General features: G+C 38.7%; 1 protein-coding gene and 1 non-coding gene across 3 annotated transcripts in view; one reads left to right on the forward strand and one right to left on the reverse strand.

Annotated features, from left to right (window-relative positions):
- Positions 1–27850, reverse strand: part of ADD3 (adducin 3) — a 141302-nt gene that overhangs the window by 101958 nt on the left and 11494 nt on the right. The window lies entirely within an intron of this gene.
- LOC111750382 (U6 spliceosomal RNA) lies at positions 20503–20604 on the forward strand. Its single transcript, XR_002785525.1, has one exon. It is a non-coding gene; the product is annotated as a U6 spliceosomal RNA (small nuclear RNA).

Here is a 27850-nt window from a genome sequence, read left to right on the forward strand (position 1 = left end):
AAAGCAATAATTGCTTGAAGAGCAATGTTCTCTTTCTCCTCACCTAACTTCTAAGTATGGAGACTATTCATAAACGTTGCTTTAGGGTGCTAGGGAAATGATCTGCATACCCTTCTGTGAAACACTATATTCCCAAGCCTTAAAAAGCCAATATGAATTTAGAAGAGCAGGAAGCATCTATTTAAAAATTCAAATGTGACAACTTTAAAAGATGTGGTTTCTAAACTATGAAGAATATTTATATAAGAAATATCATAAATTGAAGAACATATAAAGGATTCTGAAACTGGTAAATATACAGCCAAATTATAATAATAAAAATTGGCTCTACCATACAATGCTGCCTCACTGACTGTAGATGGGCTAAAAGAAAAAAAAAAAAGAAAGAAACTGATGCAGGGAAATCTAATATGAGCGTTTTTGGACACTCCATTACACAAAATAGCAGGCTTTGATGGGTACTGTAGGGGAATGAGGGAGGAAAAGGACAGAAAGGACAACAGAAGATCCAAAAAGATTTATTTCCCAGTCTAAAAGAAGACTGTTTTCAAAGTTGGTCTTAGACCAGCAGTAGCAGCAACACCTGGAAGCTTTTTAGAAATGCAAATTATTGTGCCTCACCCCAGACTTACAGAATCAAAAAACCTGGGGTTGTGGCCAAGCAATCTTTGTTTCCAATGCACGCTAAAGTCTGAGAACCACTAGTCTAAAAGGGCTGGTGCCACCACTGGCAGAATGGAGAAATGGTCCAACTACAGGCATTTGAGATAGCTCCACAAGTACAGTTTCTGTCTAGGTAGCTAGTCCAGCTTGTGTTTAAAGCATCTGATCTCACAGTAGTTGCTAAGGGATTCATTTCTGGTGGAGTCAGTTATTGCTCAAATCTTTGGGCTTTCCCACCAAGAAATATCCTTCAGAATAAAGATTGTTCTAGTGTGTTTACTCCCTATTGCCCATAATCCCTTTAAAACATGGGATGCTGGCTGGGGTGAGACTGGGGATTATGACAGTTTCAATAAGGAAGAGTTTGCAGCAAGGGGGCAGAAAACCGATGACACAGTATGGATTAGACACCAAAAGCAACTGAACCCATTGCCATCGAGGTGATCAGACTCATACCAACCCTACAGGACAGAGCAGAACAGCACCACAGTGTTTCCAAGACTATAAATCTTGATGGAACCAGGCTGCCACATTTTTCTCCCACAGTGTGGTTGAAAGGTTTGAACTTCTGACCTTTTGGTTAACAGCCAAGTGCTTAACCACTGTACCACCAGGGCGCCTCATGGATTAGGTAACCATTTTATATCCCATAAGTGAGTCAGTCTAAGGATCTTGTGCTGTCTAACATAACACTAAGGAAAAGATGTTTGTTTCATATTTCAATATGAAAGAATCCCTCCCTCAATTCCATTTGGGGTTTGATGGTCTAGTCATGAATACTACTTAGCATTAAACATGCCATTTTTAGTTATTTGGCAAATTTAGGTACAAGATACATGGTCTCCAAATACAACTAAAATAAAATATTGTCTCATGATTTGGTTTGGTGGTTAACGGAAAGAGAAGTATTTTTCTGGTAGGAGGTTTCACTTATACACTGTATGTCACAAAACTTGAAACATGGTTGGTCGGTCAAGCTTTTTGGTTTATTTATGTGCTGGCTCACATTTAGAAGCCTGTCTATATTTAATATTTTATATTACCTATAATATGATAAAACATGCCAGTTTTCCAATCTGGGGATGACTCAGGATTCATATTTAGCTGTAGCATTTTAAAAACCATTCTCAGACGTAATCTTTAAGGAATTCATGGAAAGTAAAGAAATGCTTATAATCCTCGGATTATATATATGCAGGTTGTTGCTGTTAGGTGCCACTGGGTCGATTTCGACTCACAGCAAACTTACACGACAAAAGAACTGCTCCATACAGTTTTCTAGGCTGTAATCTTTTTGGAAGCAGATTGCCAGTTCTTTCTCCTGCAGAGTCACTGGGTGGGTTTGAGCCATCAACCTTTTGGTTAGCAGTGGAGCACTTATCCGTTGCACCACCAGGACTCCTTATACTCAGGTTAGAGAATATAAATACGAGGTTTTGGTAAAGATAAGTAATTTACCTATTCTTAAAGTGTCAATGTCTAGCTTTTGACAGTCTCAAAACCTCACTTAACGTAACTGATTACATGGCAATTATCCTGGGTTACTGAAATCTTCGGCTTTCCATCCAGTTCAAACAAAAACAGTTACAGGCTACTTTGCTACTAAAGCGTCTCCTAATTTAGTAATTTTCTTTTTTTAATTTTTACTGTGCCTTAAGAGAAAGTTTACAAATCAACTCAGTCTCTCCTACAAAAATTTATATACACCTTGCTATACATTCATAATTGCTCTCCCCCTAATGAGGCAGCACAGCCCTTCCCTCCACTCCCTCTTTTCGGGTCCATTCAGCCAGCTTCTGACCCCCTCTGCCCTCTCATCTCCCCCCCGAGACAGAGCTGCCCACATAGTCTCATGTGTCTACTTGATCCAAGAAGCTCACTCTTCATCAGTATCATCTTCTATCCCATAGTCCAGTCCAACTTCTGTATGAAGAGTTGGCTTTGGGAATGGTTCTTGTCTTGGGCCAAGAGAAGGTGTGGGGACCATGACCTCCGGGGTCCTTCTAGTCTCAGGCAGACCATTAAGTCTGGTCTTTTTATGAGAATTTGGGGTCTGCATCCCACTGCTCTCCTGCTCCCTCAGGGGCTCTCTGTTGTGGTTCCCTGTCAAGGCAGTCGTCAGTTGTAGTCGGGCACCATCTAGCTCTTCTGGTCTCAGGCTGATGTAGTCTCGAGTTTATGTGGTCCCTTCTGTCTCTTGGGCCATAATTATCTTGTGTCTTTGGTGTTCTTCATTCTCCTTTGCTCCAGGTGGGTTGAGACCCATTGATGCATCTTAGATGGCTACTTGCTAGCATTTAAGACTCCAGGAGTCACTCTCCAAAGTGGGATGCAGATTGTATTCTTAATAGACTTTATTATGCCAATTGACTTAGATGTCCCCTGAAACCATGGTTCCCAACCACCTACCCCTGCTACACTAGCCTTCGAAGCATTCATTTTATTCAGGAAACTGCTTTGCTTTTCTTTTAGTCCAGCTGTGCTGACCTTGCCTGTATTGTCTTTCCCTTCACCTAAAATAACTCTTATCTACTATTTAATTAGTGAAAACCACTCTCCCTGCCTCCCTCCCTCCCTCTCTCCCCACCCTCATAACCATCAAAGTATATATTTTTCTCCATTTAAACTATTTCTCCAGTTATTATAATTGTGGTCTTTTACAACATTTGTCCTTTGGCAACTAATTTCACTCAGCATAATGCCTTCCAGATTCATCCATGTTATAAAACGTTTCATGGCTGCATCGTTGTTCTTTATCAATGCGTAGTATTCCATCGTGTGAATATAACATAATTTAATCATTCATCCATTGATAGGCACCTTGGTTATTTCCATCTTTTTGCTATTGTAATCAGCGCTGCAATGAACATAGGTGTGCATATATCTGTTTGTGTAAAGGCTCTTAATTCTCTAGGATATATTTGAAGGAGTGGGATTGCTGGATCGTATGATAATTCTATTTCTAGTTTTTTAAAGAAATGCCAAATCGATTTCCAAAGTGGTTGTACCATTTTACATTCCCACCAGCAGTGTATAAGTGTTCCAGTCTCTCCACGACCTTTCCAACATTTATTATTTTGTTTTTTGGACTCATGTCAGCCTTGTTGGAATGAAATGGAATCACATTATTTTTCTAATGTTGAACCATCCTTGCGTACCTGGTATGAATCCCACTTGGTCGTGGCGAATTATTTTTTGGATATGTTGTTGAATTCTACTGGCTAGAATTTTGTTGAGGATTTTTGCATCTAAGTTCATGAGGGATATAGGTCTGTAATTTTCTTTTTTTGTGGAGTCTTTACCTGGTTTTGGTATCAAGGATATGGTGGCTTCATAGAATGAGTTTGGCAGTATTCTGTCCTTTTCTATGTTCTGAAGTATCTTTAGTAGTAGTGGTGTTAACTGTTGTCTGAAACTTTGGTAGAACTCTGCAGTGAAGCTGTCCAGGCCAGGGCTTTTTTTCGTTGGGAGTTTTTTTGATTACCTTTTCAATTTCTTCTTTTGTTATGGGTCTATTTGGTTGTCCTACCTCTGTGTTAGTTTAGGTAGGTAGTGTGTTTCTGGGAATTCATCCATTTCTTCTAGGTTTTCAAATTTGTTTGAGTATAGTTTTTCATAGTAATCTGGTATGATTCTTTTAATTTCAGTTGGGTCTATTGTAATATCACCCATCTCATTTCTTATTCGGGTTATATGCTTCCTCTCCTGTTTTTCTTTTGTCAGTTTGGCCAATGGTTTATCAATTTTGTTAATTTTTTCAAAGAACCAGCTTTTGGTCTTGTTAATTCTTTCAATTGTTTTTCTGTTTTCTATTTCATTTAATTCTGCTCTAATTTTTATTATTTGCATTCTTCTGGTGTCTGAGGGTTTTTTTTTTTGTTGTTGTTCTTCTTCTTCTTTCCATTTGTTCGAGTTGTAGGGATAATTCTTTGATTTTGGCCCTTTCTTCTTTTTGGATGTGCGCATTTATTGATATACACTGACCTCTGGGCACTGCTTTCGCTGTGTCCCAAAGGTTCTAATAGGGCATGTTTTCATTCTCATTGTATTCTATGAATTTTATTCCATCCTTAATGTCTTCTTTGACCCAGTCGTTTTTGAGCAGGGTATTGTTCAGTTTCCAAGTGTTTGATTTCTTTTCCCTGCTTTTTCTGTTATTGATTTCTGCTTTTACGGCCTTATGGTCAGAGAAGATGCTTTGTAATACTTCAATGTTTTGGATTCTGCTAAGGCTTGCTTTATGACCTAATATGTGGTCTATTCTAGAGAATGTTCCATGTGCACTAGAAAAGAAAGTATGCTTGGTTGCTGTTGGGTGGAGTATTCTGCAAATGTCTATGAAGTCAAGTTGGTCGATCGTGGCATTTAGATCTTACGTGTCTTTATCGAGTTTCTTTCTGGTTGTCCTGTCCTTCACCGAAAGTGGTGTGTTGAAGTCTCCTGCTGTAATTGTGGAGCTGTCTATCTCACTTTTCAATGCTGTCAGAGGTTGTTTTATGTATCTTGCAGCCCTGTCACTCGGTGTATAAATATTTAATATGGTTATATCCTCCTGGGTATATTGTCCCTTTAATCATTATGTAGTGTCCTTCCTTGTCCTTTGTGGTGGATTTAAGCTTAAAGTCTATTTTGTCAGAAATTAATACTGCCACTCCTGCTCTTTTTGATTGTTTGCTTGATATATTTTTTTCCATCCTCTGATTTTTAGTTTGTTTGTGTCTCTAAGTCTAAGGTGTGTCTCTTGTAGACAGCATATCGACGGATCGTGTTTTTTAATCCATTCTGCCACTCTCTGTCTCTTTACTGGTGCATTTAGTCCATTTACATTCAGCATAATTATACATATGTATGAGTTTAGTGGTATCATTTTGATGTCTTTTTTTGTGTGTTGTTGACAGTTTCTTTTTCCCACTTAATTTTTTGTGCTGAGTTTATCCTTATTGTCTTTTCCTCTTACTTGTTGTTTTTGTTTCTGCTGAGTCTCTATTTTTTTCTTGTATTTTATTTTGATGAGGATAGTTAGTCTCCTTTAAGGTTACCTTAATATTTACCCTATTTTTCTAAGTTTAAACCTAACTTTTATTTCTTTATATTGCCTTGTCTTCCTTTGCATATGAAAGATCTATGACTACATTTCTTAGTCCCTCTTTAGTGTTTTAATGTTGTCTTCTTTTACATAATAACATCACAGTTTTCCTGTTTTGAGTGGTTTTTTATCTTTTTTTTTTTTTCCCTGTCTGGGTTGACTTCTGATTGCTCTGCCCAGTGTTCTACTCTTGGGTTGATACCTGATATTATTCATTTTCTAAGCAAAAAACCTCCTTTAGTATTTCTTGTAGTTTTGGTTTGGTTTTTACAAATTCCCTAAACTTCTGTTTATCTGGAAATGTCCGAATTTCACCTTCATATTTGACAGACAGTTTTGCTGGATATATGATTCTTGGCTGGCAATCTTTTTCCTTCAATGCTTTATATAAGTCATCCCATTACCTTCTTGCCTGCATGATTTCTGCCAAACAGTCCAAGCTTATTCTTATTGACTCTCCTTTGGAGGTGATTTTTCGTTTATTCCTAGCTGCTCTTAAAATTTTCTGTCTTTAGTTTTGACAAGTTTGATTATAATATGTCTTAGTGACTTTCTTTTAGAATCTACCTTATGTGGAGTTCGATGAGCATCCTGGATATCTTATCATCTTTCCGACATCAGGGAAGTTTTCTGCCAACAAATCTTCAACAATTCTCTCTGTATTTTCTGTTGTCCCTCCCTGTTCTGATGCTCCAATCACTCGTAGTTATTTCTCTCGATAGAGTCCCACGTGATTCTTAAGGTTTCTTCATATTTTTAAGTTCTTTTACCTGATTTTTCTTCAAATTTATTGGTGTCATGTACTTTAACTTCAAGCTCATTAACTCTGCCTTCCGCCTGCGCAATTCTGCTCCTCTGGCTTTCTATTGAGTTGTCTAAATCTGTAATTTTAATGTTCTGAATTCCTGATTGCTGTCTCTCCATGGATTCTTACAGCTTATTAAATTTTTCATTATGTTTTTGAATAACCTTTTTAATTTCTTCAACTACTTTATCTGTGTGTTCCTTTGCTTGCTCTGCGTATTCCTAATTTTGTTCCTGATGTCTTGAAGAGTTCTATATATTAATCTTTTGAATTCTGCATCTGGTAATTCCAAAAAGGCACCTTCATCCAGAAGATCCATTGATTCTTTGTTCTAGAGCTTGTTGAGGCGATCATGGTCTGTTTACGTTACTTGATACTGACTGTTGTCTCCAAGCCATCAATACGTTACTGTATTAGTTTATTTTATGTTTGCTTGCTGTATCCTAGCTTCTTGCTTTGTTTTGTTTTGATATGCCTGAATGGGTTGCTTGATTATTTTTACCTTTGAAATTCTGACGTCCTGTGACCAGACGGCTAGAGCTGTTATCAGGTGTATCAGTCTAGGAGTCCATTCACTTTTCTTGTATGAATTCAGCGCAGGTGTCCAGGTAGCTGATCATCATGTGTGTAGTACAGGCTCTGTCCAACAGTCTTAGAGGGGCAGGGGTGATTGGTGTAGGTACTGGTACCTGGTTGTAGCAGGGGGTCACACTCTGAACAAGGCAGGGGGCTGAGAACTGTCCCCCGAATGTCTGTGAGGAAAGCACAGCCCTGTTCCCTAAAGCGTACAGGTGGGTGGGTTCTGCAGATGGACCGTGGGCACCCAGTGTTTTTGGTTGTAAGCACTGGGAGGCACCAGTTATTCCGGGACCCCTGTTAGGGGTGGCCAGGTGACCTGAGTGGAGCTACCAGTCCTTAGGCCCGATGTGGGTTGGTGAGGACCCTATCTAATAGGTCAAGCAGTGTCAAATATCAAACACCCACCTCTTCGCCGCACAGCTGAAAACAGTTGCAATCTGCCAACAAGGGCCTATTCTCCTGAAATAGGCCCACACAGGTCCATGCAGAAGGGAAAGGTGCTCAAGGTCCACGGAAGGTTTATGCCTGGACAGGAGTTGCTTCTGTCCTGAGCTTCCCTGGTTAGTGGGGCTAGCAAATTATCTTTTCCCTCAACTGTGAATTTATTCCTACTCCAAGGCCAGGAGGATGGCTACGGGTGCTCAATATGGCCTATCTCAGGCCCAAGGAAATCAAAGGCCACTGAAGCCAGCTTGGCGGTTGGAGGTGTGGTGAAATATACGCAAGTACTTAGCTTTTGCTAAAAGCGCCGTTCTTCTCTGGTTCCAGAGGTACGAGCAGGCTGTGCAGCTGGCTGCTTCTCCCTGAGGAAACTGCAGCCTAACACTACCACCAGCCCACCACAGTCGCTCCAGGTAATGGTGCCTGAGGGATCCTGGGGATTCAGGTCCAGTGACTCCTCTCTGCTTCTGAACCGTCTTCTTGCTCCCCCTGCCACTCAGTCCGTTTTCTAACTTTGCCTTTGATGTTCAGGGCTCCTAGCTTGTCATAAATATAACTGTTTCCCCGTTTTTTTGGGTCTTTGTTGCAAGAGGGGTCGCAGGAAGTGTCTGGTTATTCCGCCATCTTGGCCCCACCTCTTATTTTATTCTTGAAAAATATATAATTTAAACTAGGAAACAGCTTGTTAAAAGAATTATCTGGACTTTTTATCAAAATTATTTGTTTTAAATAAAAGGAAAATTATATTTACAAAAAGTATCAAAACGCTCCCAAAAGATACATGTCAGTATCAACTCAAAAGACATGCCCCATACAAATTAACATTTCTATGTAAACTGCCTTATAATACTGATTTTAAAACATTTTTAAACACAGTATTATATCCCCAAGGCCAAGATACCTGTAACTCCCAAATTTAATTTTAATTATGATTTTTTAAAGACAAAAAAAAAAAAGTGAAATCTGCAACTCACTGCTTAAAGGCACCGTTTCTCCCAAGTACATTCTAGGAAACAGTAGTTTCATGGGATGTTAATACAATTTTACTAGAGAGTTTGACTGATCGATTTCCGTGGTCTATGTGATTCATTTAGTTTGAGATATTTGTTTTGTTGTTAACTGCCATTGTGTCAGCTCCAACTCATGGCGACCTTATGTAACAGAATGAAACGTTGCCCAGTCCCGCACCATCTTCATCATGACTGGGATGTTTGAATCCATTGCTGTGGCTGTTGTGTCCATCCATATCATTGAAGGCTTCCCTGGTTTTCGCTGACCCTCTGTCTTCGCAACCATGATGTTCTTTTCTAGCAGCTGGTCTTTTCTGATTATGTGTCCAAAGTAAGTAAGCTGAGGTCTCGCCATTCTCATTTCTCAGGAGCATTTTGGTTGTATTTCTTCTAAAATTGATTTGTTTGTTCTTCTAGCAGTCCACCACATAGTCAATATTCTTCACCAACACCACAGAGTTTTTAAGAAAGGTAAACCTAGAACTTAACAGCAGCACTTTTGTCTTTGCTTTAAAAAAAAAAAAAAAAAAAAAAAAACTCGTTGCCATGAAATTGATTCTGACTCATAATGGCCCTATAGGACAGAGCAGAACTGCCCCATAGGGTTCCAAGGGCTGTAATCTTTACAGAAGCAGACTGCCACATCTTTCTCCTGCAGAGTGCCTGGTGGGTATGAACCATCAATCTTTCAATTAGCAGCAGAGCATTTAACCACTGCGCTGCCACGGCTCCTTGCCTTTACAATGCTGATATGCAATTATAAACTTTCAATAGGGATACAGAACACAATTTCCCAAACATATTTGGAAACACTTTTCCTGGGAAATATCTCAGAACTAGTGATCTGCAGAAAATACTTTGGGAAATGCTACTGTGGAACCTTAGGTTTCTTAGTATGAAAATGACAGTGTACTACACTTACACAGTTAATCTCAGGGTTAAAAAGGATCTATGTTAGTTCTTCAGGTCTAACCCCCATCTATGATGACTGAATTCCTTTTCATTTGTCCCATGTAGTCTTTAACTAGCTAACCTCAAACAGAGTATTAGTTTACAGCTTACTCTACACAGAAAGCCAGCTGGCTGCAGTGTTTACTAGGTTTAATCTATCTGTACTTTGGCATCTTTCTTGTTCATACGGATTAATCTGGGAAGCAAGTTATGATTCCAAAAACTCAAAATAGAAATTAAAAACAACTGAATGTCTTAGGTGGAGGGAAGGACAACACACAACACAGGGGAAAATCAGCATAACCAGACTAAACCAAAAGCTAAGACGTTTCCTAAACACAACCAAACATTTCTAGGGACACAGTAGCAGAGGCAGGGGTCTGGGGACCATGGTTTCAGGGGACATCTAGGTCAACTGGCATGACAAAGTATACAAAGGAAATATCCTGCACCGCACTTTGGTAAGTGGTGTCTACGGCCTTAAAAGCTAGCGAGCGGCCATCTAAAATGCATCAATTGGTCCCAAACCACCTGGAACAAAGGAAAAGGAAGAATACCAAAAACACAAGTATCAGCCCAAGAGACAAAAGGGCCACATAAACCAGAGGCTCCATCAGTGTGAGACCAGAACTAGATGGTGCCCGGCTACCACCAATGACTGCCCTGACAGGGAACACAACAGACAGTCCCTGACACAGCAGGAGTAAAGTGGGGTGTAGAACTCAAATTCTAGTAGAAAGACCAGACTTAATGGTCTGACTCAGACTAGATGAAACCCAGAAGACACGGCCCCCAGACTCTCTGCTAACCCAGAACTAAAAACCATTCCTGAAGCCAACTCTTCAGACAAAGATTAGAATGGGCTATAAGACATAAAATGATACTTGTAAAGAGTGTACTTTTTTAGTTCAAGTACAAGATTAAATGGGGAGCTCCTGTCTGGAGGCGAGATGAGAAGGCAGAAAGGGACAAGAGCTGGTTGAATAAACATGAGAAATCCGGGGTGGAAAGGAGGAATGTGCTGTCAGATTATAGGGATAGCCACTAGGATCACATAACAACGTGTATAAACTTTTGTATGAGAAACTAACTTGAGCTGTAAACTTTCACCTAAAGCAAAATAAAAAGAAAAAAAAAAAACTGAATATAGTATAATGAATTTATTGTCCCCACTATTACTTACAAAAATGTATTACGTATTTGCACATATGCATTATAATGTTATACTATTTTTAATATAATGCTTTTGAGTTTTAAAATTAAAAATGAACTCATTTTTAAAGCAACTATACTTTAAGAACACTGCTCTTGCTATGAAATCCTGTTCCCCAGAAACGGGCCCATCTGATCAGTACAACTGATCTGCCAGCTGGATGAATCCCAAGTAAATTTCAAACTGGCACTTGGCAAATATCCCTGTACCCGGTATTTTACATTGAATACATATGCATTCAGAGATTTCCCTGAGAACCAAGCAATTGTATGGTAACATGAATGTATTCAACTTATCCTCTTTACGATAAATTTGCTAGATGATCAGTTTATATAATACTTCAAATGTGCTTGAACACTATTTAAATCTATTCTGTATTAGTCTGTTGGCATCCAACACTGGATCAGGAAAGACTGCCATTTGGTAGCTATAGCAACACTTCACTAGCTTGGTCAGAAGTTGAAGACTGTGAGTCTCAAAGAAATGTAAACCAGGTTATTGTTATGAATATATCAAAATATTAATTTAAAAAAAAGCCATTCAATAGGACTTTTTACCCAAAGAGAAGCATCTTGCGGGTTCACGTATTATAGAATCAACCTACAGAAGTCAAGCTTTAAAGGGGCTACTAAAAGGTTGACTGTTTAAGTTCTATAAGCAAATAGGTCCACAGTCCCCTCACCCACAGGCTGACATTGTCCCTTTTATAAAGCCTAGGGACAAGAGCCAAATTGGCCCTTATTTTACTTGGCCATTTAACTCTTAACTTCTCCTGGTCAAAACGTGGGCACTCTTGGGTACACATTTTTTCCTCTCAATGAAGTTTCAGGTAGGCAATACTTCAGATAAAGAGTAAATAATAGTATAAGAAACAACAACAAGTTATATGGCATATGAATATGCACCAAGTGCTTTTACACTCATCATGATCTTATATAATCATCACAGAAGACTGGAGAAGTGGAAAGGGAAACGATTATCTTTCCCATTTTACTAGATCTCTGATTCTATAGGTTTCCTAAGATTACACAGTTATACTAATGGTGAGGCTAGAGAAATTGAATTCATATCACCTAGTTTTTTTTTTTTTCCTTTCTAGTATGTCACAGTTTATTTCCTACAATAATAGTATTTTACAGTTTACATAGCTCTTAATATTTCGAATATAATATGCATATGCATGTATAAAAGTGCTTTGCAGGTAAACTTGCCCAAACCTCCCCACCACCTACCCCCATTCTAATTTTACTCCTTGAACCTCTTTGTTCTTCCTTTTCTCTCCTTATCTTTCCAAAGTTGTCACCACTTGCTGGAGCCTGAGCGAAGGCAGCAGGGAGTGAACGTAGCACCCAGCCTACCAGAGCACTCATGGGTTGTGATTGCATCCACTCTAATTTAAGACATCAGCAGGCCAAACATATGAACTATTACCCCCTTACTCTCATTGTTAATGCAACAATGTTGTGGACATGGCCATTAAGAGATAACCTAGGATTATACAAGACTTATCCAGCTCAATATACTTATTCTATCCCATTATTTTACTTCAACCCTCTTTGTCTATAAAAAGCCCTTTCCTTATATGGCTAGCTAGCCTCTGAAATCGAACATTTGGTATTTTTGGCATCCAAAGAAGGTGACTATTACTGTATCTCTTCCTAGAGGCATGTGAAGCATTCTTTGTTGATTCATTTTCAAGGGGAAAAAGATGCTCTTTCACAGGAAGCTTAGAGATGTTCTACCCTGCTCAAAAGGCTGTCAATAAGCTTAAATCTCTAGGCACCGGACAGGGGAGGAAGATGCGCTGGAGTGATAGGCACTGGAGTCATCCACCAAGACAAAGGAACACAACACAAAAATATTATATAACTATCAGTCAACACCATTTGGCAAGTGACCCCTTTGTATATGGCACTCTGCTTTGTGCTAAAAGACACACACAAGAGATGGAAACCACAGCAGAAAGAACACTGGCTATAGAACTAGACAGTCTTGGGCTGCAACCCTGATTCTGCCACTTACTAACTGACCCAGGGCAAAGTTAAAATGTATCTGAATCTCAGTTTCTTCATCTGGTAATATCAATCTTGCAGAATTGATTAAGGACTCCAGAGTTTATGTAAAGTACCCGGCACTAGTACCTGGCCCATGGCAGATGCCCAATACATAGTAGCTATAAAAATTTTTTTTAAACACCTGTCTTCAAGAAGCTGGCCAGGAGTTAATAAATATTAAGAGGCGATGGGCCAAGTAACTTTTTTTTAACCTCATGAATTGGGAGAGGTAAAGTAGAAGGAGAGGTAGTGGCTGCTTGCAGGCAACACCTCTCAAAAAAGCATTGTCATACAAATTGACCCAGCCAAGTCAGCTGGAATAAGGGTAGCGAAGGCGTCCTGGGGAGCACTTCACTGAACCTCTGCAAGTTCCCAACAGTAAGAACACAACAAAACTCTCTTCTCTTTATCACGGCACTGTCCAATAGAAATGTAATGTGAACCACAAATGTAAGCCATATATACACTTTTAAATTTTTTAGTATAATATTAAAACAGTAAAAAGAAACAAATGAATTTTTAATACTCTTTATTTAACCCGAGATATCTAAAATGTCATCATTCCAACTCAATCAATATAAAAAATTACTGAGTTACTTTACATTCTTTTTCTTGTACCAAGTCTTTAAAATCTAGTGTGCCTTTTATACTCAGAGCACATCTCAATTTGGACTAGCCACGTTTCAAGTACAGGCAGTCCCTGGGTTACGAAGGTCCGACTTACAGACAACTCGTAATTAAGAAAGGACTGCCATAAAGCCTATTAAAATTTTGAGTTAAATACAATGGTTCATAATAACAAACATACACACTACTTTGTGACACTTATGAAAATACTGCACAGTTTTGAAGCTTTTTAAAAAATGTTTTATATGCATAGAAAAACGAACAGAACAAAACAAAAACCCATTACCATCAAGTCAATTCCAACTCATAGCAACTCTACAGGACAGAGTAGAACTGCCCCATAGGGTTTCCAAAGAGCAACTGGTGGATTCAAACTGCCAATCTTTTGGTTAGTAGTCAAACTCTTAACCACTATCCCACCCGAAACATGTTGCCATCAAGTCGATTTCAACCCATAGCGACCCTAGAGAACAGAGTAGAACTGCCCCATAGGGTTTCCAAGGAGTAGCTGGTGGATTTGAACTGCCGACTATTTGGTTAGCAGCCGTATCACTTAACCACTGAACCACCAGGGCCCCATTATGCCACCAGGGCATGTTGTTGTTGTTAGGTGCTAGCGAGCTGGTTCTGGCTCATAGCGACCCTATGTACAACAGAACAAAACACTGCCCCATCCTGTGCCATCCTCAAAATTGTTGTTATGCTTAACCCCATTGTTACAGTCACTATGTCAATCTACTGCATTAAGGGTCTTCCTCTTTTTCGCTGACCCTCTACTTTACCAAGCATGATGTCCTTCTCCAGGCACTGATCCCTCCTGACAACACGTCCACAGTATGTGAGATGTAGTCTCGCCATACTTGCTTCTAAGGAGCATTCTGGTTTTATTTCTTTCAAGACATTTATACGCATAAAAAGTTAAAAATATATACTTTATGCTAAGACAAACATTTGACTGATGCAAAATAAGAACCATATGTTCCTGTTCCAACTTACCTACAAATTCAACTTAAAGACAGATTTAAGAAGCGGTCTCGTTTGTAACCGGCGGACTGCCTGTAGTCAATAGCCACATGTGGTAATTGACTACCATACTGACAGCAGGGCTCTATAATCCTGGCATCAAGCTTGGGCCCAGTCCAAAGAGTCTACCCTAATACCTGTTACTTCACTATCATATTAAAATGTAGAGACCTTAAAAGCCTTGTTATTAAAAGATCTCACTTTTAAAATGTAAACATCCCTGGAAAAGCACTGGACTAATCAGCTAACATTTCAACAGGGATCATCTGAAACAGGTTAGCCACCTGGGCAGTTAAGTGGAAGAAAGCAAAGTAAAGCTAAAAAGGGGACACTGAGAAGGAAATCTTAAGGAAACCAAAGACATACTTGGCCTATTTCACAGAATTGCCTAGATCCATGCCAATCAAAGTCAACTCACAAATCTTCTCTGGATTGCCAAACCCTATTTTACTAAAATAGGACACCTGTAGTATACCAAAGGCTCACAGAAGCTATGACAAACATAAACACAAGTACATAACGAGTAACAGCTGTCCAGAGCTGTAAGTACCTGGTGGAGGAATGCCAATCACATCAATCAACACTATTTCTTGACTGCCCATAAGTAGAATGCATTCCAATCATATCAGCACCTTCAAAATTCCCCAAACCTAAAAGAACTTTCAGTAAACAAGACCTCTTTAGGAGGATTACTAAAATAAGGTAAAAGTCTTGATAACATTTAAAAGCTGGTAACTGTATGTAAGAACCCTCTATATCTGAGGCATCACGACACTCCATGCATTGGGATGATTATGCCTTTGGTTATGTTAAGTTTATTGAAGTTCAACTATAACTGTAAACAACTTTCAATCAGGTAAAAAAAAGTCTATGTCATATGGTTTGCTTTTCTGCAATGCAAAATATACTTTCAAAGTATGTAAAGTGCAACCAGATGCTGTTGGCAAAGAACTAGGTTTTAAAATGTGACCAATTTCCAAGAACATTACCACAGATGTGGCCTACATTGGGTGAGTACAAAGCTTTGAAAAATTCTTATCTAATCTAACCATATATTCCAAACTCTCTACGCTTTCCTACATTTCAATGTTTCAAATTTTCAAATAAATTCCTCAAAATGCACAGCAAATCAGAAATATACATAGGATTAAAAACTCCCTTCTAAATAGATTCGGAACACTTCATACAGCTAATGTCATACAAAGTCCTCATTCTGTCTAAAAATACAAACCTGCTGTTAATGCCTGAGCAAGAACAATACCTCACTTGCGTTATAACAAAATGTAGTCACCAAGCGGCTGTTTGTCTTCCATCTAGGGAAGCTTTCCTTAATTCCAATTAATACACAAGTTCACAATCATCAGAACAATCTATTACTCTGTAGGTTAGCCTACCAAGGTCAATATGAAACATATTTAAATCCCAAATTGCCATAACTCCTATGACGAGACTTTTAAAGAAAAGGAAAATGATGTGTTTGCATCGTATTCAGAAAAAGATGAGAAGTACCTTTGATAATTGAGAATTTTCTCTTAAATAATGGAACAATTTTGAAACATTTACAGATGCTATTTATACTTGATTAATGGAAGAGGTAAATGTTATGGATTGAATTGTGTTCCCCCAAAACTGTGTGTCAATTTTGTTAGGCCATGAGCCCCAGTATTGTGTGTTTGTACACCATTCTGTCATCTGATATGACTTTCCTATGTGTTGTAAATCCTACCTCTATGATGTTAATAAGGCAGGATTAGAGGTAGTTATGTTATTAAGGCAAGAGACAATCTACAAGATTAGGTTGTATCTTGAGTCAATCTCTTTTGAGACATAAAACAGAAGTGAGCAGAAAGACAAGTGGACTTCTCAACACCAAGAAAGCAGTACTGGGAGCAGAGTAATTCCTTTGGACCCAGGGTTCCTGCACTGAAAAGCTCCTAGACTAGGGGAAGACTGATGATGAGGACCTTCCCCCAGAACCAAAGGAGAATGCCTTCCCCTAGAACTAAAAATCCTGCTGCCATCGAGTCAATTCAGACTCACAGCCACCCTACAGGACACAGGAGAACTGCCCCATAGAGTTTGTAAGGAGCACCTGGTGGATTTGAACTGCAAGCCTTTTGGTTAGCAGCCAAACACCCTGAATTTGGACTTCTAGCCTCCTAAGCTGTGAGAGAATAGATTTCTCTTTGTTAAAGCCACTTGTGGTATTTCTGTTATAGCACCACTAGATGACTAAGACAATAAAGTACAGTGAAATAAAATTAATTAGCAAAATTCACTTCTTACTATTTAAATAAGGTAAAGAACAGAACTATTTCACATCATTACTTTCTGAATTAAAACCTCAATTTGCCACAATGCTTAAGGACTAGTTCTGGTCAAATGCTGAATCGCAGTAAAATTAACAAATGGGCTAAGTTTCTTTAATATTTTTTCTACATTCATTTTAGGCCTGTCCCCTTCCTCATCTTTTCTCACAAGGAGGGAATGGGGAGAATGTAAGTAAGCAACAATCATGTATTCAATACATATTTAATGAGTACCTACTATGTGCCGGACACTATACGCATATACCATCTCACTGAATCCTCATTGAAACTCTAGAAGATAGGTGTTTTTATCCCACTTCTACATATACAGGGGAGAAAAAGGCTCAGAGAAGTTAAGCAACTTGTGTTCAAGGTCAGCAGAATTGTCAGATCTGATGGCAAAACCTGTCCTTTTTGTACCACCCAAAGCAGACTCTTCCTTTTTTACCCCACATCCCCTCACTTTAGCCCAACCGAGCCTGCTCTCTAAAGTTTTCATTCTATAACAGTATTTTCATTTCTTCAGCTTTTAGTTCTCACATTATAAAAATGAAAAAATGGTTAGAACTGTTGTTGTTTAGTGGCCATTAAGTCAGTTCCGACTCATAGCAACTCTATGCACAACAGGATGGGAACACTGCCCGGTACTGTGTCATCCTTAGAATCGTTGTTATGCTTGAGCCTATTGTTGCAGTCACTGTGTCAACCCGTCTTGTTGAGGGTCTTCTCTTTTCAGCTGACCCTGTACTTGACCACATATGATGTCCCTCTTCAGGGACTGATCCCTCCTCAAAACGTGACCAAAGTATGTAAGACGCAGTCTCGCCATCCTCGCTTCTAAGTAGCATCCTAATTGTACTTCTTCCAAGACAGATTTGTTCATTCTTTTGGCAGTCCACGGTATATTCAATATTCTTCGCCAACACCACAATTCAAAGGAGTCAATTCTTCTTCCTTCTTCAACGTCCAGCTTTCACATGCATACGATGCAACTGAAAATACCATAGCTTCCCTCAGGCGCACCTTAGTATTCAAGGTGACATCTTTACTTTTTAACACTTCGAAGGGGTCTTTGCAGCAGATTTGCCCAATGCAATGTGTCTTTTGATTTCTTGACTGTCACTTCCACAGCTGTTGACTGTGGATCCAAGTAAAATGAAATCTTTGACAACTTAAATTTTTTCTCCTTTTATCATACTGTTGCTTATTGGTCCAGTTGTGAGGATTTCTGTTTCCTTTATGATGAGGTGTAATCCACACTGAAGGCTGTGGTCTTTGATCTTCATTAGTAAGTGCTTTAAGTCCTCTTTCAGCAAACAAGGTTGTGTCATAAGCATAATGCAGGTTGTTAGTGAGTCTTCCTCCAATCCTGATGCCCTGTTCCTCTTCATATAGTCCAGCTTCTCGGATTATTTGCTCAGCATACAGACTGAACAGGTATGGTAAAGGATACGACCCTGGTGCAGTTAAGTTAGCATGTATCATTTCATAAAAGTTGTTTGTAATTGCCTAGGGTTGGATATGAGTGAAAGATGATTACAATTACCACCTCACACTTTCCACACCTCTGCCTTAAGTAGGGGGAAACTAGGAAAGGACACTCTTTAAATTAGTAAGATGATGTTCTGATCTAAAGTTTTAACTCTTATACAGCAATTCATCCACCAGATAAAGGCAAGCAAAGTCTTGATTTGAGGATTTCAAAATACACAATAAAAAATATCTTTAAAATACTAAGAAATACCATAGTAAACACATAGTAAATATTAGAGGTGGTGGACCAAGTAACTTTTTTTGTTTGTTTTTAACCTCATGAATAGGGAGAGGTAGAAAGAGTAGGAAGAGAGGTAGTGGCTGCTTGCAGGCAACACCTCTCAAAAAAGCACTGTCATACAAACTGACCCAGCCAAGTCAGCTGGAATATGGGTAGCTAACTTAAGGGGCCGGATTTACAAGAGGATGTGGAACCAGAGATATCGTTGCTGATGTCAGATGGATCTTGGCTGAAAGCAGAGAATACCAGAAAAACATTTACCTGTGTTTTACTGACTATGATCAAATGTGTGGATCATAACAAATTAGGGATAACATTGCAAAGAATGGGAATTCCAAAAGACTTAATTGTGTTCATGCAGAACCTGTACATAGACCAAGAGGCAGTGGTCGAACAGAACAAAGGGAAACACTGTGGTTTAAAATCAGGAAAGATGTGCATCAGGGTTGTATCCTTTCACCACACTTATTCAAACTGTATGCTGAGCAAATAATCTGAGAAGCTGGGCTATATGAAGAACAGAGCATTAGGACTGGAGGAAGACTCATTAACAACCTGCATTTTGCAGATGACACAGCCTTGCTTGCTGAAAATGAAGAGGAATTGAAGCACTTACTAATGAAGATCAAAGGCCACAGCGTTCAGTATGGATTACACCTCAACGTAAAGAAAACAAAAATCCTCACAACTGGACCAATAAAAAACATCATGATGAATGGAGAAAAAATTTGAGTTGTCAAGGATTTCATTTTACTTGGATCCACAATGGTGGCGGCAGTCAAGAAATCAGAAGACGCATTGCATTGGGCAAATCCGCTGCAAAAGACTTCTTTAAAATGTTAAAAAGCAAAGATGTCATTTTGAGGACTAAAATGCAAGTGATCCAAGCCATGGTATTTTCAATTGCCTTACATGCATGTAAAAGCTGGACAATGAATAAAAAGACCAAAGAAGAACTGATACCTTTGAATTATGGTGTTGGCAAAGAATACTGAATATACCATGGACTGCCAGAAGGAGGAACAAATCTGTCCTGGAAGAAGTACAGCCAGAATGCTCCTTAGATCGAGGATGGAGAGACTTTGTCTCACATACTTTGGACATATTATCAGGAGAGGCCAGTCCGTGGAGAAGGACATCATGCTTGGTAAAGTAGAAGTTCAGTGAAAGAGAGGAAGACCCTCAACAAGATGCATTGACATGGTCGCTGCAACAATAGGCTCAGATATAGAAAATCTTGAGGATGGTGCAGGACTGGGCAGTGCTTCCTTCTGTTGTACACAAGGTCGCTATGAGTTGGAACTGACTCAACGGCACCTCACAGCATAACAGCAACCAGTTTGACCTTGTCCTTATTACTATTAAAATGATTTAAAAATAGATTAAAAGACATTTGATATTCACAGGAGAATCAAAAGCAATTACATTTTATTTAGATCATAACCATAAGCATGAATTTTTGCAGTAGCTCAGAAAGGATCTAGTATAGAAGGAAAGACCAAGCTATCTTGAAAACTGCTTTCTAAAAGTGTTATAAAACCAAATGCCATAGCAAAACATGGAAAATAAAGAAAGAAAAGCAGACTTTATAGATTCCATGCGACATCCTTGGTATGATGCAACAGATAAAACGCATTCTTGGTGGCAAAAATCTTACTGATAAATACATTTAATCACAAATCAGATTAAAATACTTTCTAATATGATAGATTTCTACCTTAACTGTGCCTCATGTAATGGCCCACTTAGTTGAAAATAATGGAAAATTGGGGTCGTAAGTTCCATAATCTATTCCACTGAAGCAAATGACCTAAAACTTTCCCTTTTTCATTGGAGGGGAAGACTGTTTCTAATTTAAATATGTTCCCTTCCAAAAGAAAAAAATATCAAGGCGGCCAAATACATCCAGTTTGAATTTTCAATATAATGTTCCTAAACATGCCAGAAGCATTTACCATATACATGACATGCTTCAGTGGTAAGCATACTAAAATTGGAACAATATACAGAAGGTCAGCATGGCTTTTGGTTAGGATAACAAGAAAGTTCATGACACATTCCAGATTTTTTAGAACTTCTTCACAAAACTCTCCCTATTTTAATGCAAGATTTTTGTTTTGTACTTTAAGTAAAAGGCAGATACCAACTATTTCTTGAAAAGAAGCCTCAAATCCCTAAAAGACTGGAGTCTTTCATCTTGTCCAAACCCTGTTGTAGAGAAGGTCGCTGTTTAAATGCTGCTCTAGGGAAAGTCAATTGGAATTCTGGACACAACCCTCCATCCCAGAATCACACGAATGTGTTAAGATGGCTGGTAACGTAATAAAGTAGAAAAAGCCCTGGATGGCCAGGAACCTCTAATCCTTGGTCTAGATCTACCAAAAGTGATATCTTACCTTGAACATGTCACTTGACTCAAAAAGAGCTGGTCCTTCATTAGTAAAATGAGGTGGTATTTCCAGAATTCTATGAGTCTACATTTCATTCCCCTCTTTATTCCCATTTGCCTCTCCGAACTTTGAAGTTTGTAGAGAATCCCCACTTCCACACTTGTAACAGAGAGCCAGAATCATTCACACAAAGACAGAGTGAATTTTAGCACCCAAAAAAGACTTATGGGCCTGGGGAGCTCCTACTTCACTTACATTCCTGGAGAAACTTCCTTTTTATTGTGTCATCGTGGCAGAGGTCTGCTAATACCACTCTGATGATTCCCATCTCTCTCATAACTATCAAACTCCTTCCTCCTGGCACAGAACAGAATTTGCATAGCTTTGGGTTAGGTCCCCTCCAATGCCTTTTTCAAAATTTTTTTGTTAATTAACACAGCAAAACATGTACCAATTTGACAGTTTCTACATGTATCATTAGTGCATTATTACATTCTTCAAGTTGTACAACCATTCTCACCCTCTTTTTCTGAGTTGTTCCTCCCTCATTAACATAAACTTACTACCCCGCTAAGGTTCCTATTCTAATCTTTCGGGCTGCTGTTGTCAATTTTATCCCATATAGACAGTTCTTAAAAGAGCATAATGTTCTGGGAAGACCTTTTTTACTAGTTAAGCTCAATTATTCCTCCGTTTTAAGATGTCTTCGGGGATATTTTTAGTTTAAGTTTTAAACATTATCTCAGGGCAATAGTTTCAGGGGTTTATCTACCCTCCATGGCTCCAGAAAGTCTGGAGTCCATGAGAATTTGAAATTCTATTCTACATTTTCCCCCTTTTGATCAAGATTCTCCTAAGGAATCTTTGATCAAAATGTTCAGTAACAGCAGCCAGGCACCATCCAGTTCTTTTGTCTCATGGCAAAGGAGGCAGTTGCTCATGGAGGTAATTAGTTACACGTTCCATATTCTTCTCCTGTTCCTGACTCTCCTTCTTCCTTTGTTGCTCCAGGTGAATAGAGACCAACTGTTCTGCCTTGGATGGCCACTTCCAAGCTTTTAAGACCCCAGGAGCTTCACAACAAACTAGGAGACAGAAGTACTGAACACGTTATTAGGCCAATTAACTAGGATGTCCCATAAAACCATGACCCTAAACCTCCAAACCAAGGAATCAAATCCCATGAGGTGTTTGGTTATACATAAGTAGCTTCAGCAGCTACTCTTTTTAGGTCCCCTCCAATTTTAATGAGGCTACGGTTCTTCATTTTAAAATATGTGTCAAAAGGCACAGGCTTTGTGCCCCTTGCCTTAACTCCAGGGACTTCGAATGCCAAACAGGCACTCTTTGCTGTAGAATATAGACTTGTTTATAGAGTTAAAAAAAAAAAATTACAATATTGATCAGGTACCGAAATAATAGATTTTGTGTCACCCAAAGCCTTGATCTTCAATATTTCTGACCAAAGAATATAGTATTTATCTTTGTATAGAAATGACATACTATTAGTTAAATACCATTCAAAGGAAGAAAAGAACCTAGGTCTAGAAACAATAAGATTAGAAGTCAGGTGACCCCACAGCTTGGGAAAAAAATCCTTTGATGGCAGGTGGCCAAAGGCAGAGTCACCAAAATAATGCCAAGCACTAAAATAATATGTTTTAGAAAAGGTCATCTTTCAAAAAAAAGAAAAGGTCCACTTCCAGCTGGCATAACAGGGCAGGTGCACAGAAGTGGTGAAGGCTGGCTACTCTTGACCCCTTCTTTGCCCTTCCTACTAGAGGATGTTTTTCTGTGGGAAGGCTTCTCGTGTGGAATTTGCTTTGTTAGCATGTATCATTTCATAAAAGTTGTTTGTATTTGCCGCGGGTTGGATATGAGCAGAAGATGATTACAATTACCACCTCACACTTTCCACACCTTTGCCTTAAGTATTAAGTAGAAGGAAACTAGGAAATGATACTCTTTAAATTAGTAAGATGATGAACAGACCTGGGAATCACACCTAGGAGAAGAAACAGATCGTATAACTACTATTTCCCCAGGTTGTTCTGATCTAAAGCTTTATCTCTTACGCAGCAATTCATCTACCAGATAAAGGCAAGCAAAGTCTCGATTTGAGAATTTTAAAATACACAATGAAAAATATCCTTGAAATACTAAGAAAGGAAACCTGAGGGGTTTGGGGGTAGGGTGACAACTTACTTCTCACTGTATACTCCTTTGTGCCTTTTAAATTTTGTTCCAATTCCTTATACATCTTATTAAAAAATCAGTATCAAAAATTTAAAAGTGAACTTGATTTTCATAAAAATTTGGTTCAAATGAAGTCATTCCTGAGGTTTACTCTTCATTCAAAGATTAGACAGGCCCATAAAACAAAACAAGACTAAAGGGGCACTCCAGCCTAGAGGCAAGGACTAGAAGGCAGGAGGGGGACAGGAAAGTCGGTAATAGGGAACCCAAGGTTGAGAAGGGAGAGTGTTGACATGTCGTGGGGTTGTTAACCAATGTCATAAAACAATATGTGTACTGTTTAACGAGAAGCTAGTTTGTTCTGTAAACCCTCATCTAAAGAATAAAAAAGATTTTTTTTTATTCAAATAGTAAGTTTAACTTAGAAACCAGTTAATAAAATCATTCCTGTTCTTAAAAAAAAAAAAAACAGTGAGAATGCTTTTTACTCTTCTGATTTTTATTTTCATTGTTTTATATCCATAATTTTTGTTAAGACTTGCTTTTGAATAAGTTGTTTTAAACATTATTTAATACTTAAAAGTTTTAAGCATGTAAGGAAGTTTTACACTGCATCAGTGAAGTGGTTCCACGTGCTCCTCGATGAAGTATGGTCAAGTTTTATATAAACCTGAGCGTTGGCACAGTGGAAAGATCATGGGCTTTCAAGTTGAAAGCACTAGTGTTCATTTCTGACTCTGCCATTTACTTATTCGCTGTGTGACTTCAGGCAAATTACTCAACATTTTTGGCTGTCAAATCCATCATATGTGAACTAAGGGTGTTATCTACTTTGTAGAATTGCTGTCATAATTACATACGCACATAATTAAATGGTATTGTTCCATTTCACGTGGCTATCTGAAATCCAAAGGGTAAAGTTTCCAAAACCCTGAAAACAAAAACCAAACCTGATGCAGTGAATCAACTGCAACTCATGGCGACCCCACAGGTTACACAGCAGAACTGCTCCATAGAGTTATCTCGGCTGTAATGTTTACGGAAGCAGATTGCCAGGCCTTTCTCCCACAGTGCCATTGGGTGGGTTTGAACCACCAACCTTTAATAGTCAAGTGCAAACCATTTGTGCTACCCAGAGACCTAAAAAACCCCGAGAGGCTCTACCGAAAGAAAAAAATATATATATTACTGTTAAATGCACCCACCATGATAAGGTTTCTTTCAAAATGAGGGGAAGTACATACGTGCATATGCAAATATTAATCTGTTCAAGGTTAGAAGGAACTAAAAAATATTTTCCAAAAAAAAGTTGCTGTGGAGTCAATTCTGACTCATAGCAACCCCACAGGAGAGAAAACAACTACATCATAGGGTTTCCAAGGAGCAGCTGGTAGAACTGAACTGTTGACCTTTTGGTTAGCAGCCAAGCTCTTAACTACTACACCAACAGGGTCTAATAATTTTATTACTAAGATGTATATTATAATTAAGAACAGGAATTTGGTATCAGAATGTTCTAGTTTCAAGTACTTTGCCAAATCTTAGTTATGTTACCTTGGAAAGATCACTTACATACTCTATCAGGGCTTCTGTTTCTTCATCCACAAAATGGGAATAATAACAGTACCTATCATTACAGGGCTGCTGTGAAAACAATGCACACAAAGTAATTAGGAAACGGTCAATAAATGATAACTATTATTGTTATTACTACCACCACTGCTAAACTTGCCTCAGAGGAACTTCTTGAGAATTCCAGGGAATTCCAGTCTCCTTCCGAAACCATCAAAATCCCACTCGTTGATTCTTAACAAAAAAAAAAAGTCCCCAATGATTGCTTCCCAGTCCAAATTAGAGGTCTGAGGCAGACTTCTAACTTTCAAATCATACTTTTTCCTGTTGTTTTTACTAAAGACCCTAAATACACCAGCATTTCTCCTGTCTGGACAGAAAGAAGGATCTAGGCTCCATGCACTGACAGAAAGAAGACAGAACACTTCTGAAGCCTTAGATTATACAGTGATAGTCAACTGTCTTCTGTTTTGTGCAATGCCTATAAAATGCTAGCACAAAAACGCAGGATTTCTAGGACTTGTGTCAGGTCCAGTTTCTTCTTCCACTCATTTAGAAAATCACTATATCCTAATATCAAACCCTCTTGGTTACATGTCTTATCATCAAGGGAGCTGCAAATAAAAACGGCCAACCGTGCCTGCAAGTAAGCTACTGGAAGCATTAAACGAGGCAAATCTTCTATTAGTTCTTTCTTTGTGCAAATACGTACAAGTCTTACTGGATTATTGGATTCTCCACTAAATTTTCATAACAAAAACAAATAATTTTGCATTTGCTTCTTTTGACATTTCAAACAATTTCTTACAGGTACTTGCTATACTTTTGAAGTTCCAAGATAAACCACTAACTGTTAGTAAGGGGAAACTTCAAGGTGGCACGTGACTTCCTATAATGACCACACACAATACTTGGTGCACTGCAATGCCCAACGCGTCCAGTCATTTTTTATTATTCCACTGCACAAAAGTTTAAATCGAAACACAAAAACACAGCATAGGGAGGCAGTTTCATTTGGAAACAAAAAGACTTTTCTTTAGCCAAAATGATGACTATTCAACCATTTCCAAATGCACACATGAAAACAAATCCAAAGACTGTAATAATTAATAGTTGAAAAGTAGTAAAACAGATTTTGAAATAGTCAAGTTTCTAAAAGCTTTACATATGTGAAGGAAAAGATACCTTCAAGTCTTGCTAAATCTAACAAATTTCTAGTTGTACAGATGTACAATAGACATCTGCCATAAATCATTTTATTAGAAAGGGTGTGAACGAAAAGTTAAATTTCTACCCTCAGCGAACAGATGTTTCTTCAACCCTCTGCATTATTCCGCAAGTTGTATGACTTTCTGCCTCCAAAATTCCTCCCTTTCTAATCTCAAAGCCTCTGCCTTGGTTCATCTGCTTATCTCTAGGTATCTCTTTGCCAACACTCTCTCTTCGTCACACCGTTCTTCACGCCACCAAATCTCAGACACACCTGATTATGCCTCTTATCTGCTAAAATAGGTGCCATAAAATAAAATCTAAATTTCTTAACACAGTACCCATTAAGACAGCCTTGATGATCTGGTATTCTCAACCCTACCTTTCCTGCTTCTCCTACCACATCTATCCTATAGCCCTACATCTCTCTGCATAGTCTATTATCTTGGCCTGTAATTCACCCTCCTCCCCAACCTTTGAAATCCTACTGATCCTCTAAAGCTCAACTCAAATGTCACTGTCCTCCATGAACTGTTTCTCTCCAATAGAATAAATATGCCCCTTCTCTGTGCCCAACTGTTCATTCTTAAATCATTGCTGCAGCACAGCTTTGAGGTTGGTTTTGGAGTCAGGTACATAAATGTTTATCTTTCCCAGAAAGGTTCCTGTCAGGTTTATATAAGCTTTCCTTAAAATGCTGAAAACATAACAAGTCATGCATATAGCAGTCATTCAAATAATATGGACCTGTCTTCTAGAAATTTTCATTCTAATTTTAAAAAAAGACAAATATATTTTGCCAAAATAACACTGCTGTTTTGTTAGGTGCTGTCAAGTTGATTCCAACTAATAGCAACCCCATTTTATACAACAGAACTAAACACTGCCTGGTCCTGCACAATCCTCATAATCGTTGCTGTTTGAGCCCCCTGTTGCAGCCACTGTGTCAGTCTATCTTGCTGAACGTCTTCCTCTTTTTTGCTGATTCTCTACCAAGCATGATGTCCTTCTCCAGAAACTAGTGCCTCCTGATAACATGTCCAAAGTACATGAGATGAAATCTTGCCATCCTCGCCTCCGAGGAGCATTCTGGCTGCACTCCGTTCAACACAGATCTGTTTGTGCTTCTGGCAGTCCACAGTATATTCAATATTCTTCGCCAACACCATAATTCAAAGGTATCGATTCTTCTCCAGTCCAGGTTTCACATGGATATGAGGCGACTGAAAATACCAAGGCTTGGATCAGGTGCATCTTCTTTCTCAAAGTGACATCTTTGCTTTTTAAAACTTAAAAGAGGTCTTTTGCAGCAGATTTGTGCAATGCAACTCGTCCTTTGATTTCCTGACTGCTGCTCACATGGGTGTTGATTGTGGATCCAAGCAAAATGAAATCCTTGACAACTTTGATCTTTTCTCCATTTATCGTGATGTTACTTATTAGTCTAGTTGTGAGAATTTTTGTTTCTTTATGCTGAGGTATAATCCATAATAAAGGCTGCAGTCTTTGATCTTCATCAGGAAGTGCTTCCTCTTCACTTTCAGCAAGTAAGGTTGTGTCATCTGCATATCACAGGGTGTTAAGGAGTCTTCCTTCAATCCTGATGCTGCGTTCTTCTTCATACAGTCCAGCTTTACAGACTGTTTCAGCAAACAGGCTGAATAAGTACGGTGATGCTTATTCAAAATAACATTAGGGGATGAATTGGATGGTATGTGAATTATATCTCAGAAGAAAATATTAGGGTAAATGGCATATAAAAGGTTAAGTTAAAGATAATTCTTTCATGTACTTCCTAAAAAACAAACCAAATCCACTTCCATCAATTCTGACTCATAGTGACCCTACAGAACAGGGTATAGCTGCTCCACAGGGTTTCCAAGGCTAGAAATCTTTACAGGAGCGGACTGCCACATCTTTCTTTTGCAGGGCAACTGGTGGACTCGAA

The sequence above is a fragment of the Loxodonta africana genome, chromosome 16 (genome assembly GCF_030014295.1).
Source record: "Loxodonta africana isolate mLoxAfr1 chromosome 16, mLoxAfr1.hap2, whole genome shotgun sequence".
In the NCBI taxonomy this organism is placed as follows: Eukaryota; Metazoa; Chordata; class Mammalia; order Proboscidea; family Elephantidae; genus Loxodonta; species Loxodonta africana.